Genomic DNA, 15,433 nt, shown 5'->3' with positions numbered 1-15,433 from the left:
AGTAAGCCAATATAACTACTACTTAGCTTCTCTCCACCAATACATAGACAAAGAACTTCAAAAATCAATCAATAAAATGTCTATGCACTGCAAATGCTCACCAATGGGCAAAAGGTGCATGCATATATCTTCACTATAGAAAGACATCGGTGTGCTTATCCACATGCTCAAGTACAGGACCTCCGAAGCATGTCACCAGTAGAAACAAGGTATAGCCAACTTATTAGAATGGGGTATTGTATGGGGGTCATGTCATTTAAATTGTTTCAAAAATAGGATACAATGATCCATGTTTAGGATTTTTGGAATACTCCTTTAAAATAATAGCACATAAGTTCTCACCAAAGGGAAACTCCAGAAGATGTTGTTTACTCTAAAATAATTAATGCATACCCTGAGGTATAGTAGGAGGAAGAATCTGTTATTTCTTTGAGTGATCCAGGCTAAGCAAAGCCTATCTTCTTTTTAAGACTCATCAGAAAATGGGATTGAGCAAGAGAGCAGAGGAGAAGTTAAGTGACTGAAAATATACAGTCATTTTTTTTTTTTTTATAATTTAAATAATTGAAACTATCTTTTAAATCTATTATTTTGTGTTTTGCTGTGAGCTTATTAAAACTTAAAATTAAATATTCTGTCAACTTGACTTTGAGAAAGTTCTGTCACCCATACAGATTCCTGAAAAGAATATATCATTGTAATATAAACATAACAGTGTAATATAGAGTGTTGTATACGATTCATTGTGATACACAGATATGAGACTCTATAGCTATACACAGAGGTATGATTGTACATGCATCTTGCCTGTCACTCTGTGGTCTCTGGTGGGGGTGCTGATTCCATCACTCTTTAGAGACAAGAAGATTTCTTGGTCAATTACTCTCTATGTGCCGCAGGGTCATAAGGCACATAAAGCCTGCTGCACTGTCCATATCAGTGTTTCCCAAAAAGGGGTACCCTGGGGCTCTTTGAACCCCTCCTTAAACCCTGATCAGGAACTTAGCGACAACATGACCTGTCATTTTTTACAATTGTGAAGGAGAACTGATTTCAGCCGCTGAAAGATGTTTTCAAATCAGAGAAATGTTGGGTCCAAATTATAGCACTAAAGAAGAATTCTAGAATGCTTTATCTCTGTGCACCAAACTTCTCTGATGCAAGAAGGACATTAGCTGTTCCCCAAGTACGGAAAACTATTTTTGCATTGGTAATAAGGTTGAAAATCACTGGTGTATACAGATAACCTAGGTAAGGTAGATCTGGATGACTTATTACAAGTTAAAGGGACACATTTTTAAAAAATATATATATATTTTTGGCTTTTTTTCTTCACTGAAAATTAGATAAAAAATGGTTCCTTTTGTAGCCATCAGCACGGAGAGATATAACTCCTATAAAGATAGGGAAATCATTGTCAGTTTTTCCTGCTGTGACGAAAATTTTGATCTGAAGGGTAATCCTGACAATAATAGTAGTAGATTTGGGATAGCAACATGGCATCTTCATTGTTCTCTCTTGATAGGATTAGATAAAGATGTCCACAGAACAGCAGTGTAAGGGTGGGGGCTTCACATCAGCGTTTCCGCTTTAGCAATCCGTTCAAATGTCATTAAAACGTAAAATAACTAAATGCTAAAATGGAAAACAAAGCGGAACAGTTGAAAGGCATTCTGTTTGGTCCTGGCGGAAACCTGAAGTTTCTATTGAACTCTATGAGGGCAAATCAAAACAGAACACCTTTAAAGTGTTCCATTTTGCTTTCTATTTTATCAATTTCGTTCATTTCCATTTTAATCACATTTAAATGGATTGCTGAAACACTGATGTGAACCCCCCTTCCCCCTAATGTGTGCTGCTCTAATTGAGTCACTCATCGCCTTTCCTCTCTGGTCGCAGTGAATCGTCTAGCTGAGAAAGTCAAGATAGGATGTTTGAGCCAGGACAGGAAATAGAATACAGATGTAGTAGAGTTAACACTCATGCTTTATAAGATGCATTATCTAAACTAAATGCGTTAAGAAAACACCAATTGCTTTTGAATGGCTTTTGTTTTAAGATAACACGATGAGTTAAGAAATTTGAGTTAAGAGTTTGAGTGTTAACCCTGCTACATCTGTACATAGAGTGACTTCAAAACATTATATCTAGAAAACCATCCACCTGTTTTAGTGAAAACAAAATAATAGAATACATAGAATATTCACATACAGGATATTAATGTGAAAAAAACATGGTGGTAGTGCCCCTTTAAAGCAGTCTCTTTCCATGACAAAGGCTCTTGAATAATTTTGCAGAATTGGCCACCACTGCTGGATTGCAGTGTGGTCATAACCCCTGGAGACAAACAGTGTATAACATGATGGAAAAATGTATCAAGCCGGCAAAGGAGGCAATATGGACAACCACAATACATTAGTAAGTGCCTTGTATTAACTTTGTATACATGATAAATGCCATTTGCTGAAGTTAGACAACGCCTTTAATCCTTTAATTACCAGACCCCTTCTTTTTTTTATTTTATCAAATCATAATTTATTGGTTGGGCTACCAAAACAAGTTTTGTGGCAATTTTTCTCTGAGATATAGGGCTGTTTATTAGTTTTAAAAAAACATATATATTTTTTTTTTTATCTGGGGTACACTGTACAAAAAAGAAAAAATACCAGTACTTTTTTTAAACTGCAGTTCTTTATTCTTTAAATTTAGCAAATTGACAGCAAAATAAACTATTAAAATTGATTCATCGTTTGTGACAATATCTTTTATACCTATATGAACGGGACAGCTATGGTAATAATATAATTTTTCATAAAAAATCTCTGGGCTTATTTTATTATATTGCACTCTGAAACTGAGGCATACATAGAAGTCACGGTTGCAGCCAACTTTGTAGTGGCACTTTTCACTGACAGTTCTGATCTGGCTCTGTTAAGTACCAACAGCTCTCATAAGCCAACAGACCTGATACAATCACATGATCATCAGGCCCACTTTCTCTATTCTCTACTTACCATAGTACTCATTGAACGTTATGTAGCCTGGAAAAAGAAGGCAGATGCAGTTAGGAGGTGCTTCTGTCTTCTCCTCTGGGTCCCTGGCTGTCTCTGACAGCCGGGCATGCAATCTTCTCCAGCTACATTGCAAAAGTGTTACTAAATTGACGCCAAAAGACCTACACCACCCTTCATCCAAAAATTGTCAGTGGCCATTAAGGAGTTAAAAAAAAGGAAATGTTTCAAATAATTAGAAAATTTTGAAGACACTACACTTTTAATTTAGTTTGGAGTTGTGCCATAAATAATATTGTTAACAGTTAAATGCAATTCATAATTAAATGTTTTAAAGTTAAAGGGGTTGTCCGGGTAGGGTAATGAAAAAACTATGCAGTCCCATTCACTTAAAACCCCTTCAAACTGTTTATCGGCAGCCGTTCGGGGAATCGGACCCCTGCCAATCTGATATTAATGACCTATGCCTAGGATAGGTCATCAGTAGAGTTGAGCGGACACCTGGATGTTTGGGTTCGGCCGAACATGAAAAAAAAGTTCGGGTTCGGAACCCGAACTTGACCCCGAACCCTATTGAAGTCAATGGGGACCCAAACTTTTGGCCACTAAAATGGCTCTAAAATAGTCCTGGAAAGGGCTAGAGGGCTGCAAAAGGCATCAAAATGTGCTTAAGAGCATGGCAATTGTTCTGCAAGCAAATGTGGATAGGGAAATGACTTAAAATAACATAAAATACAGAAAAATTTAAAATTTATATCTGGATCTAGGAGTAGGAGGTTAAGGAGGTGGTGGATAGGTGGATGTGGCGGTGTAGGTTAACGTGGCGGTGTAGGTGGAAGCTGCGGTGAAGGAGGAATAGGTAGCCAACACTGATTTGTGGTGTTTTTTATTTTTAAATTGGGGTATCCCGCAAAATATTGGGACATATAACAAAATAAAACAAAGAATAAGTGCACTTGAGTACAAGAATGGATGGTTGAGGCTGGTATTAATGTCTATTCTGCACAAGGTACCGACAAGTCCTGTGGGATCCATGCCTTGTTCATTTTAATAAACGTAAGCTTGTCCACATTGGCTGCGGCCTGTGATAATGCTCTCTGCCGTGCTAAACACACGTTCACACTATACACTGACTGCAGGGCAGGTCAGCACCTCCAAGGCTGACAAAGCTTTTCCACATTTGGGCCATGCTAACCCTGCCTTCTCAGGTGCTGGTGGTGCCCCAGCTGCGTTGGCGACCTCTTCCTCCTCCTCTGCTTTCGCCTTGTGCTTCCACTGTGCCCCCGCTGTCAGGTGGGAATGCAATCATCAGCGTGCGTTTGTAGTCGCGCATCTTCCGATCAGTAACAGATGTTTTCACTAGATTTAGTTCCCTGTAAGCAGAGCAGGGGTTCATTCACGGCAAAAGGGGGTTCATGTCACCAAGCAATAGAACAGAGGATTTTGAGAGATTTAGGCCCCTGTCACCCAGGCACAGCAGGGGTTCATTCACGGGAAAACGGGGTTCATGTCACCCAGCAATAGAACAGACGATTTTGATAGATTTAGGTCCATGTCAACCAGGCACAGCAGGGGTTCATTCACGGCAAAAGGGGGTTCATGTCAGCCAGCAATAGAACAGAAGATTTTGAGAGATTTAGGCCCCTGTCAACCAGGCACAGCAGGGGTTTGTATACGCCAAAAACGGTAAAATGTCACCCGACAATTGAAAATAAGATTTTTTTCAATTTAGGGCACTAAAATTTGAACTTTTTTTGCATTAAAATGGCTCTAAAATAGTCCTTGCAAGGGCTAGAGGGATGTAAAAGGCAACTGCTCTGCAAACAAATGTGGATAGGGAAATAACTTAAAATAAAATAAAATAACAAAAAATTACAAATTATTAACCTGCAACTCAGAGAAGGTGGATATGGAGTCGGAGGTTGAGGAGACGGTGAATGTTGTGTTGTAAGTGGAGGCAGCAATAGAGGAGGAGGAGGCAGCCAACAATGTTTTTATTTTTTATTTTATTGGGGTAGGTAGCCCCCAAAATATTGGGACAAATAAGAAAAAAGAAAACAGAGAATCATTGCACTTGACTTGAGTACAAGAATGTATGTTTGATGGTGGTATAAATGTCTATTCGGCACAAGGTACAGACAAGTCTTGTGGGATCCAAGCCTGGTTCATTTTAATGAACGTGAGCTTGTCCACGTTGGCTGTGGACAGGCGGCTGCGCCTGTCTGTAATGACTCCTCCTGCCCTGCTAAATACACGTTCAGAGAGTACACTGGCTGCAGGGTAGGCCAGAACCTCCAAGGCATAAAGGGCAAGCTCTGGCCATGTGGACAATTTGGAGACCCAGAAGTTGAATGGGGCAGAACCATCAGTCAGTACGTGTAGGCGTGTGCACAGGTACTATTCCACTATGTTGTTCAAATGCTGCCTCCTGCTAACACACTCCATATCAGCAGTTGGGGCCGGTTGTTGCGGCGAGGTGACAAAGCTTTTCCACATGTCGACCATGCTAACCCTGCCTATGTGACACGTCGCATATGAGGCGGTACGCGGGAATGCCGAAGTTACGCTGTAGAGCAGACAGTCGAGCGGCGGCAGGATGAGAACAACGGAAGCGCGCACAGACAACCCGCACTTTCTGCAGCAGCTCTGACATGTTGGAGTAGTGAATGAATTTCTGCACCACGAAATTCAGCACATGCGCCAGGCAAGGGATGTGCGTCAAACTGGCTAGTCCCAGAGCTGCAACGAGATTTTGCCCATTATCGCACACCACCAGGCCGGGCTTGAGGCTCACTGGCAGCAAACACTCGTCGGTCTGTTGTTCTATACCCCGCCACAACTCCTGCGCGGTGTGGGGCCTGTCCCCCAAACACATCAGTTTCAGAACGGCCTGCTGACGTTTACCCCTGGCTGTGCTGAAGTTGGTGGTGAAGGTCTGTCGCTGACCGGATGAGGAGGTGGTAGAAGAGGAGGAGGAAGCCGAGTAGGAAGAGGAGGCAACAGGAGGCAAAGAATGATGCCCTGTGATCCTTGGCGGCGGAAGGACGTGCGCCAAACAGCTCTCCGCCTGGGGCCCAGCCGCCACTACATTTACCCAGTGTGCAGTTAGGGAGATATAGCGTCCCTGGCCGCGCTTACTGGTCCACGTATCTGTGGTTAGGTGGACCTTTCCACAGATAGCGTTGCGCAGTGCACAGTTGATTTTATCCGATACTTGGTTGTGCAGGGAGGGCACGGCTCTCCTGGAGAAGTAGTGGCGGCTGGGAACGACGTACTGTGGGACAGCAAGCGACATGAGCTGTTTGAAGCTATCCGTCTCCACCAGCCTGAATGACAGCATTTCAAAGGCCAGTAGTTTAGAAATGCTGGCATTCAGGGCCAGGGATCAAGGGTGGCTAGGTGGGAATTTACGCTTTCTCTCAAAGGTTTGTGAGATGGAGAGCTGAACGCTTCCGTGTGACATGGTGGAGATGCTTGGTGATGTTGTTGGTGGCACATCCTCTGTTTGCTGGGTGGCAGGTGCCAACGTTCCTCCAGAGGTGGAGGAAGAGGCCGAGGCAGCAGCAGAAGAGGGAGCAGGAGGGGCCTGAGCCCTTTCTTGGTTTTGAAGGTGCTTACTCCACTGCAGCCCGTGTCTCGCATGTAGATGCCTGGTCATGCAGGTTGTGCTAAGGTTCAGAACGTTAATGCCTCGTTTCAGGCTCTGATGGCACAGCATGCAAACCACTCAGGTCTTGTCGTCAGCACATTGTGTGAAGAAGTGCCATGCCAGGGAACTCCTTGATGCTGTCTTTGGTGTGCTCGGTCCCTGGTGACGGTGGCCAGTAGCAGGCGAACTGTTTCGGCGACGGCTGCTCTGCTTTTGCACCCTGCTCCCACTTTTGCTACGCTGTTGGCTCGGTCTCACCACTGCCTCTTCCTCCGAACTCTGAAAGCCAGTGGCACGACCTTCATTCCATGTGGGGTCTAGGACCTCATCATCCCCTGCATAGTCTTCCACCCAGTCTTCCTCCCTGAACTCCTTTTCGGTCTGCACACTGCAGAAAGACGACACAGTTAGAACCTGTGTTTTGTCATCATCAGAGACGTGCTGAGGTGGTATTCCCATGTCCTCATCAGGAAACATAAGTGGTTGTGCGTCAGTCCACTCTATGTCTTCCATCCCTGGGAAAGGGCTAGGTGGATGCCCTTGGGAAACCCTGCCAGCAGAGTCTTCAAACAGCATAAGAGACTGCTGCATGACTTGAGGCTCAGACAGGTTCCCCAATATGCACGGGGGTGATGTGACAGACTGATGGGCATGGGTTTCAGGCGCCACCTGTGCGCTTTCTGCAGAAGACTGGGTGGGAGATAATGTGAACGTGTTGGATCCACTGTCGGCCACCCAATTGACTAGCGCCTGTACTTGCTCAGGCCTTACCAGCCTTAGAACGGCATTAGGCCCGACCAAATATCGCTGTAGATTCTGGCGGCTAGTGGGACCTGAGGTAGTAGGTTCAGTAGGACGTGTAGCTGTGACAGAGCGGCCACGTCCTCTCCCTGCACCAGAGGCTCCACCAACACAGCGACCTTGACCGTGTACCTTATTATATGTTTGCCTCATAGTTAGCGTTCACATAGCAAAGTAAAAATTGGTTAAGTATGTTAAAAATAATTAACCGCCAATATAAACCCTGATGTAGGGTATTGCACAAAATATTTTTGGGGAAAACTCTATATGACAGCGGTATTTGTGGCCTAAATGTGACTGTATTCGATGTACATTATATCTAAAATGATCAGTATATGAACACACGGTTTATTTAAACCGCAGTAAACGAATGCCCGTATTTGTGGCCTAAATGTGACTGTATTCTACGTACGTTAAATTCTAAATTAGCAGTATATGAACACACAGTTTATTTTAACCGCAGTAAACGAATTGCCACATTTGTGGCCTAAATGTGACTGTATTCTATGTACGTTAAATTTAAAATGAGCAGTATATGAACACACGGTTAATTTCAACCGCAGTAAACGAATGGCCGTATTTGTGGCCTAAATGTGACTGTCACCTATGCACGTGTAATCAAAGATGACCAGTATTTGAACACACGGTTTTTTTCAACCGCAGTAAACTAATGGCCGTATTTGTGGCCTAAATGTGACTGTATTCTATGTACGTTAAATTCAAAATGAGCAGTATATGAACACACGGTTTATTTCAACCGCAGTAAACAAATGGCAGTATTTGTGGCCTAAATGTGACTGTCACCTATGCACGTGTAATCAAAGATGACCAGTATATGAAAAAATGTTTTTTTTTTTAAATGCAGCAACCTAATGGCCATATTTGTGGCCTAAATGTGACAGTCACTTATGCACGTGTAATCAAAGATGACCAGTATATGAAAAATAATTTTTTTTTAACCACAGTCAGCAAAAAAGACATGCAGATAGATAGTGCACTATATGAAAAAAAAAAATATATTTAAGCACAGTCAGCAAAAAAGCTGTATTTCTGGACTAGCAGACATGCAGATAGATAGTGCTGCACCAGCATGTCTGCATAAAATGGCTGCCAATTAGGTATTCATAGTGACAAACTGAAGTAAAAAAAAAAGTATTTTCAACAGAAGTTGGCTCAGTGCAGGCTTAAAAAAACTGCACTGCACCCACAAAACACATTGGATTGAGATCGCTGAGTTATTAGGCAGTTCTTCTTAGTATTTATCCCTGATCTGTCCCTGACAGCAGTAGCTTCCTCTCCCTACACTAAGAATAGCAGAGTGACGTGCAGCGCTACGTGACTCAGCCTTATATAGAGGCTGGGTCACATGCTGCAGTTGGCCAATCACAGCCATGCCAATAGTAGGCATGGCTGTGATGGCTTCTAAGGGCACACAGTTAAACGCTTGTTGATTGGCTGCTTTGCAGCCTTTCAAAAAGCGCCATAAAAATCGCCAAACACGGAACACTTTTACGTAAATGTTCGGGTCCAAAAAAAGCTAAAGTTCGGTACGAACCCGAACTTTACAGTTCAGGTTCGCTCAACTCTAGTCATCAGTATTGGAAAACCTCTTTAAGCCACGAAGGTCATCCTATTCTGGTGTCACTTTTACTAAATAATGTTACATAGTTTCACATATAATTAAATCTACTAAACCAATGACAAAGGATTTTCTAATAAAATCCCCTAAATATAATGCATTGCAGTTTTATTGAAGGCTGCAGGTAATTGATGAAAAATGAATAATAATAATAAAAAAACTGGGACCTTAGTTGCCCATTCTATGTCAAATCTGGAAATATATCAACAAAAGTGATGAATAAACTCCAAGTACTAGAGTTGTGTTTATCACGTAACACTTTTTCCCTCTCGGACAAAAAGGTCTCTAGAAAGGCAGAAGTCTCAGCTTGCTTGCAAATTGATTTATACATACTGAGATCTCCAGCAAAAATGTTTCATACTTTGTCAGTATGACACCAAGGAAGCACATGTTAGAATCTCCTGTGTACCAGCAATTGTTTTCTTATGAGGAGCCTTTCCTGCGGCATGTGGTGATTTAAAGGATGATTGACAGAAGGTACACCTTTGAATAAATGAATAACAAACATATGTTCCCCTTCTTTGCTGGAAGAGCAGCAGCAGTTGTGTTTCAGATAAAGCACTTGCAGAGCAGCACCTGTGGTTTGTTGGATCTTTTCTTGGGTCTAAGCATAGCAAACTAACAATGAACCGACTGAAGTGAACGTGTTCTAGTCTAAAATATCCTTGTTCAAATAATGTCATCCACAAGACTGTGGTCTGCCCATTCCTCACTCATGCACTGCCATCTACTGGCTGCAACTTCTTTCTTCTGCTATTAAATTGTAGCAACAGTCAAAGGACTTAAAAAGCAATAAAGTAAGTAAAGTTAAAGTCCAACTTCTATACTGCATAGCAAGGTAGATGAATAATAAGGCATCACATAAAATGCACATGAAGCAGAAATAAGAATTCTATTTAAACTATAAGATTTTAATGATCCTGTATAGTCTGTTGAGATCAAATGACTAACAAAGAGTTGCAACATTTTCTCAGTTTCTAATAAAGTTTGAAAGGTTAATTTGAACAACATTTTACTATATACATAATATGTAGTTGCAAGAAAAAGTAAGTGAACCCTTTAGAATTACCTTATTTTCAGCATTGATTACTAATAAAACATAGTCTGGTCATTATTCAAGTCCCAATAATAGACAAACATAATCATGGGGAATTCATCATGAGAGATACCTGTAGTCCGTTTTGGTTGAGTCTGCATTTAAGTATTTTGTACCACATTTATCAGATGTCTCATGTTGTTTGTTAAATTTGGTGTATCTTTAAACCTGACACTTTTGTCTAGAACTGCTACTCCAGTTTTTCTAACTTTTCTTTCGACTGGAGTTAGTTGGAGACTTTTTTTTTTACTTTTTAAGAAATGCAGTACAAATCTGGAGTGAAACTAATTAACACAGCTAACCACACCACCTCTTTACCAACTTTTCAAAAATTTAGTGAGAGAAGGGGGTCGGAGCTTGGCCACCGGATGTAATGGATGTGTGAGCTTGCAGCTCCGTCTCAGCGCACCCCGGGGCCGCCGAAAAAAGCGATCAAAAAGCCGCACAATGGTAAAAAACTTCAAAGAGAGGACCGGGGACCCTCCAGGCCCCCCTAAAAAGAACACCTGCCAGATAAACCTGCAGAAATGCTGGAAAAAGCAGAGCATGCTGGGGACCGATGATTCCTCCAAGATGGCGACCGCAGCTGCAAACGCTGGAGAACAAGTGGCAGACTCAGACAGAGAAAGCATGGCGGAGAGCGACTATGGTGAGCCGGCATCTGCCTCTGCCCCTATCACCAAAGTCTTCCTAAGAAAGACCATCTTGAGGCCAGTAATGGAAGAACTTGCCGACATAAAAGCAGACTTAAAGCATATTGGCCACAGAGTAGAAGACCTGGAAACAGCTCACTCCAGCATAGTCTATTTCTATGAAGCAGTGACTGCCCGCTCATCGCAACAAGCTGAATACATCAACAAAGCCCTGATACTTATAGAGGACCAAAAAAATTGTAGCAGGAGAAAAAATATCAGGATCAAGGGCTTACCGGAGCACTTCACGCCAGAGGCCCTTGAAAATGCATCATAAGAGATTTTTCATGACCTGCATGGCTGTGATTGGCCAGTGCAGCATGTGACCCAGCCTCTATAAAAGCTGGAGTCACATAGCGGTGCACGTCACTCAGCTCTTATTACTGTAGGGATAGGATGCTGCTGCTGTGAGGGAGAGAATAGGAAATAATCTATCTGTTATCAGAACTTGTTAACTCAGCGATCTACAGCAATTTTGTTTTGTGGGTGCAGTGCAACATTTTTTTACCCTACTCTGAGTCCAGTGACACAGAAAAATAACTTTTATCCGTCTGTTAGTTAGGTAGGCGTCGGCAGCAATTTTGTGCATGTTCAGTGCACCAGCACAGCATATGTGCCAGGGACAATAATTTAACGCTGATCTTTTAGTTCAGTGGGCAACATATACCCATTTTTTAAGTGCACCTGCACTGCATATGTGCCAGGGGAAGGCAAAATAATATAGGGAATCGTTCTGAGAGTTCAGGGACCCAGGGGGTTACATATTCACATTTTTTTTCTGTAAAGTACTATCCAAGTAAAACCATCTGTTAGATTCTGTGGGGACAAATTATTTATTTTTTCTAAAAAGTACATTTGCACCCTGCACTGTATTTGTGACAGTCCAATACAAGAGTTAAATACCGCTGTTATATTCTGGGTTTAAAAAAACACCCATTTTGTGCAAGACACTACATTTGGGGCTTTTGCTGCTTTTTTGAAAGTCAAATACAAGCTTTAAATGCTGCATTTATATTCTGGGTTTTAAAAAACAACCATTTTGTGCAAGACCCTACATCTGGGGCCTTTGCTGCATTTGTCACAGTCAAATACAAGCTTTAAATGCTGCAATTACATTCTGGGTTTAAAAAAACACCAATTTTGTGCAAACCCTACATCTGGGGCCTTTACTGCATTTGTCACAGTCAAATACAAGCTTTAAATACTGCAATTATATTCTGGGTTTAAAAAACACCCATTTTGTTCAATACACTACTTTTGGGGCCTTTGCTGCATTTGTCACAGTCAAATACAAGCTTTAAAGGGTTTCTACCACCTCGTTTTGACATATTTAGCTGTCAGACACTAGCGATCCGCTAGTGTCTGCTCTACCAAACAATGCTATTACAATAGCTTTTTGTGCAGCCGTTGGCCTAAAAAAAATAAACTTTTATTGATATGCTAATGAGCCTAGGTGCTATGCGGGCGTCTTTTCAGCACCTAGAGGCTCGGTCTACTCACAGAAAATGCCGCCCAGCGTGTCCCTCCAGCCGCCCATCTCCTCTGGAATGCGATCCTCCCTCTGAGCCAGCGGACAAATTCTCGCGCATCTGTATTCGGCGCAGTGAATGTCTGACCGCTGCCTGCACATACATGTCGGTCATCGGCGCAGGCGCAGTGGAGATGTCTGTGCAGGGAGCGGTCAGACATTAACTGCGCCTGTGCCGAATACAGACGCGCATTTTCTGTGAGTAAACCGAGCCTCAAGGTGCTGAAAAGACGCCCGCATAGCACCTAGAGGCTCATTAGCATGTTAGCATTAGTTTTTTAGGCAAACAGCGGATCGCTAGTGTCTGACAGCTAAATATGTCAAAATGAGGTGGTAGAAACCCTTTAAATACTGCAATTATATTCTGGGTTTAAAAAAAACACCCCTTTTGTGCAAGTCCCGACAACTGGGGCCTTTGCTGCATTTGTCACAATCAAATCCAAGCTTTTAATAATGCAGTTATATTCAGGGTTTAAAAAATACACCCATTTTGTGAATGACACTACATTTAGGGCCTTTCCTGCATTTCTGACAGTCTAATATAAGCGTTAGATGCTGCTGTTATTTTCTGCTTTTTAAAAAAACACTCATTTTGTGCAAGACACTACATTTGGGGCCTTTACTACATTTGTGACAGTCAAATACAAGCTTTAAATATTGCAATTATATTCTGGTTTTAAAAAAGCACCCATTTTGCGCAAGACACTACATTTGGGGCCTTTCCTACATTTGTGGCAGTCAAATACAAGATTTAAATACTGCAGTTATATTCTGGGTTTAAAAAAACACCCATTTTATGCAAGACCCTACATTTAGGGCCTTTATACTGCAGTTATATTCTGTTTTTTTATTTAAAAAAACACCCATTTTGTGCAAGAAACTACTTTTGGGGCCTTTGCTGCATTTGTGACAGTGAAATACAAGCTTTAAATACTGCAATTATATTCTGGGTTTAAAAAAACACCCATTTTGTGCAAGACTCTATATCTGGGGCCTTTGCTGCATTTGTCACAGTCAAATATAAGCTTTAAATACTGCAGGTATATTCTGGGTTTAAAAAAACACCCATTTTATGCAAGACCCTACATTTAGGGACTTTATACTGCAGTTATATTCTGGTTTAAAAAAAAGACACTACATTTGGGGCCTTTCCTGCATTTCTGACATTCCAATACAAGCGATAGATACTGCTGTTATATTCTGGTTTTAAAAAAAACACCCATTTTGTGCAAGACACTACATTTGGGGCCTTTGCTGCATTTGTGACAGTCAAATACAAGATTTAAACACTGCAGTTATATTCTGGGTTTAAAAAACACCCATCTTGTGCAAGACCCTACATCTGGGACCTTTGCTGCATTTGTCACAATCAAATACAAGCTTTAAATACTGCAGTTATATTCTGGGTTTAAAAAACACCCATTTTGTGCAAGACCCTACATCTGGGGCCTTTGCTGCATTTCTGACAGTCCAATACAAGCATTTTATACTGCTGTTATATTCTGGTTTTAAAAAGTCAAATACAACCAGTCAATACTGCAGTTACATTGTTGGTTGACAAATTAAAAAAATTTGTGACCATACAAGTAATTGTATAAAATTCGCCTGTCAAACTTTTGTGCTACCTCAAGATATTTTTCCTCTTTATGACACCGGCACTGCCTTACTCTCAGTGAACTTAATTGTTGACTATTGGCGGTTACATTGTCGCCTGACATTAACAATTTGTTAGTTTGGTGGGTGAATGCAAAGAATAAGGAGAGCGTCAAATAAGGGATGTGGCCCCGGTCGTGGTGCTGCTGGTGGAGCTCCTGTTGCAGGGAGAGGACATGGTCGATCTGTGCCAGCTACACGTACAAGTGAAACACCTTCCTCAGGTGCGAGTAGGCGACAGAACCTTCAGCGTTATTTGGTCAGGCCGAATGCGGCTCTACGAATGGTGAGGCCAGAACAAGTACATGCGATAGTAGATTGCGTGGCTGACAGTGCCTCCAGTTCCTTCACATTGTCTCCCACCCAGTCTCCTGCTGAAAGATCAGAGTTGGCACCTGCAGTCCATGTCCATCAGTCTTTCACCTCACCCCCTTGCAAATCAGCCAAGCAGTCTGAGCCCCAAGTCATGCAGCAGTCTCTTCTACTTTTTGATGACTCTGCTAGCAGGGTTTCCCAGGGCCATCCACATAGTCCTGCCCCATAAGTGGAAGAGATTGAGAGCACCGATGCCCAACCACTTATGTTTCAGGATGAGTACATGGGAGAACCACTGCAGAATATCTCGGATGATGACGAAACACAGGTGCGAACTGCTGTGGCTTTCTGCAGTGTGCAGACCGACAAGTAGGGCAGGGGTAAAGACTGGGTGGAAGATGATGTGGAGGACGCTGAGGTCCTCAACTCTACATGGAATCAAGGTCATGCGAGTGACCTGTCTAGTTCGGAGGAAGAGGCGGTGGTCGCACAGAGCCACCAGCACAGCAGAAGAGGGAGCAGGGTGCAAAAGCAGAGCGGCCGTCCCCTAAACAGTACGCCTGCTACTGCCCACCGCACCAAGGGACTGAGCACACCAAAGCCAGCTCCAAGGAGTTCCCTGGCGTGGCAGTTCTTCAGACAATGTGCTGACGACAAGACACGAGTGGTTTGCACGCTTTGCAATCAGAGCCTGAAGCAAGGCAAAAACGTTCTAAACCTGAGCACAACCTGCATGACCAGGCATCTAAGTGCAAAGAACGAGCTGCAGTGGAGTAGACACCTCAAAAACCAAGAAAGGTCTATGGCTCCTCCTGCTTCCTCTTCTGTTGCAGTCTTGGCCTCTTCATCCCCCTCTGGAGTGACAGTGACACCTGCCACCCCGCAAACAGAGGATGTGCCAGCAAAGCCAACACCTGGGTCACCAAGCATCTCCACAATGTCCCATGGAAGCGTTCAGCTGTCTATCTCCCAAACACTGGAGCAAAAGAGGAAGTACCCCCCTACCCACCCGTGATCCCTGGCCCTGAATGCCAGCATTTCAAAATTCC

The sequence above is a fragment of the Bufo bufo genome, chromosome 5 (genome assembly GCF_905171765.1).
Source record: "Bufo bufo chromosome 5, aBufBuf1.1, whole genome shotgun sequence".
In the NCBI taxonomy this organism is placed as follows: domain Eukaryota; kingdom Metazoa; phylum Chordata; class Amphibia; order Anura; family Bufonidae; genus Bufo; species Bufo bufo.
This window is presented reverse-complemented; position numbering follows the sequence as displayed.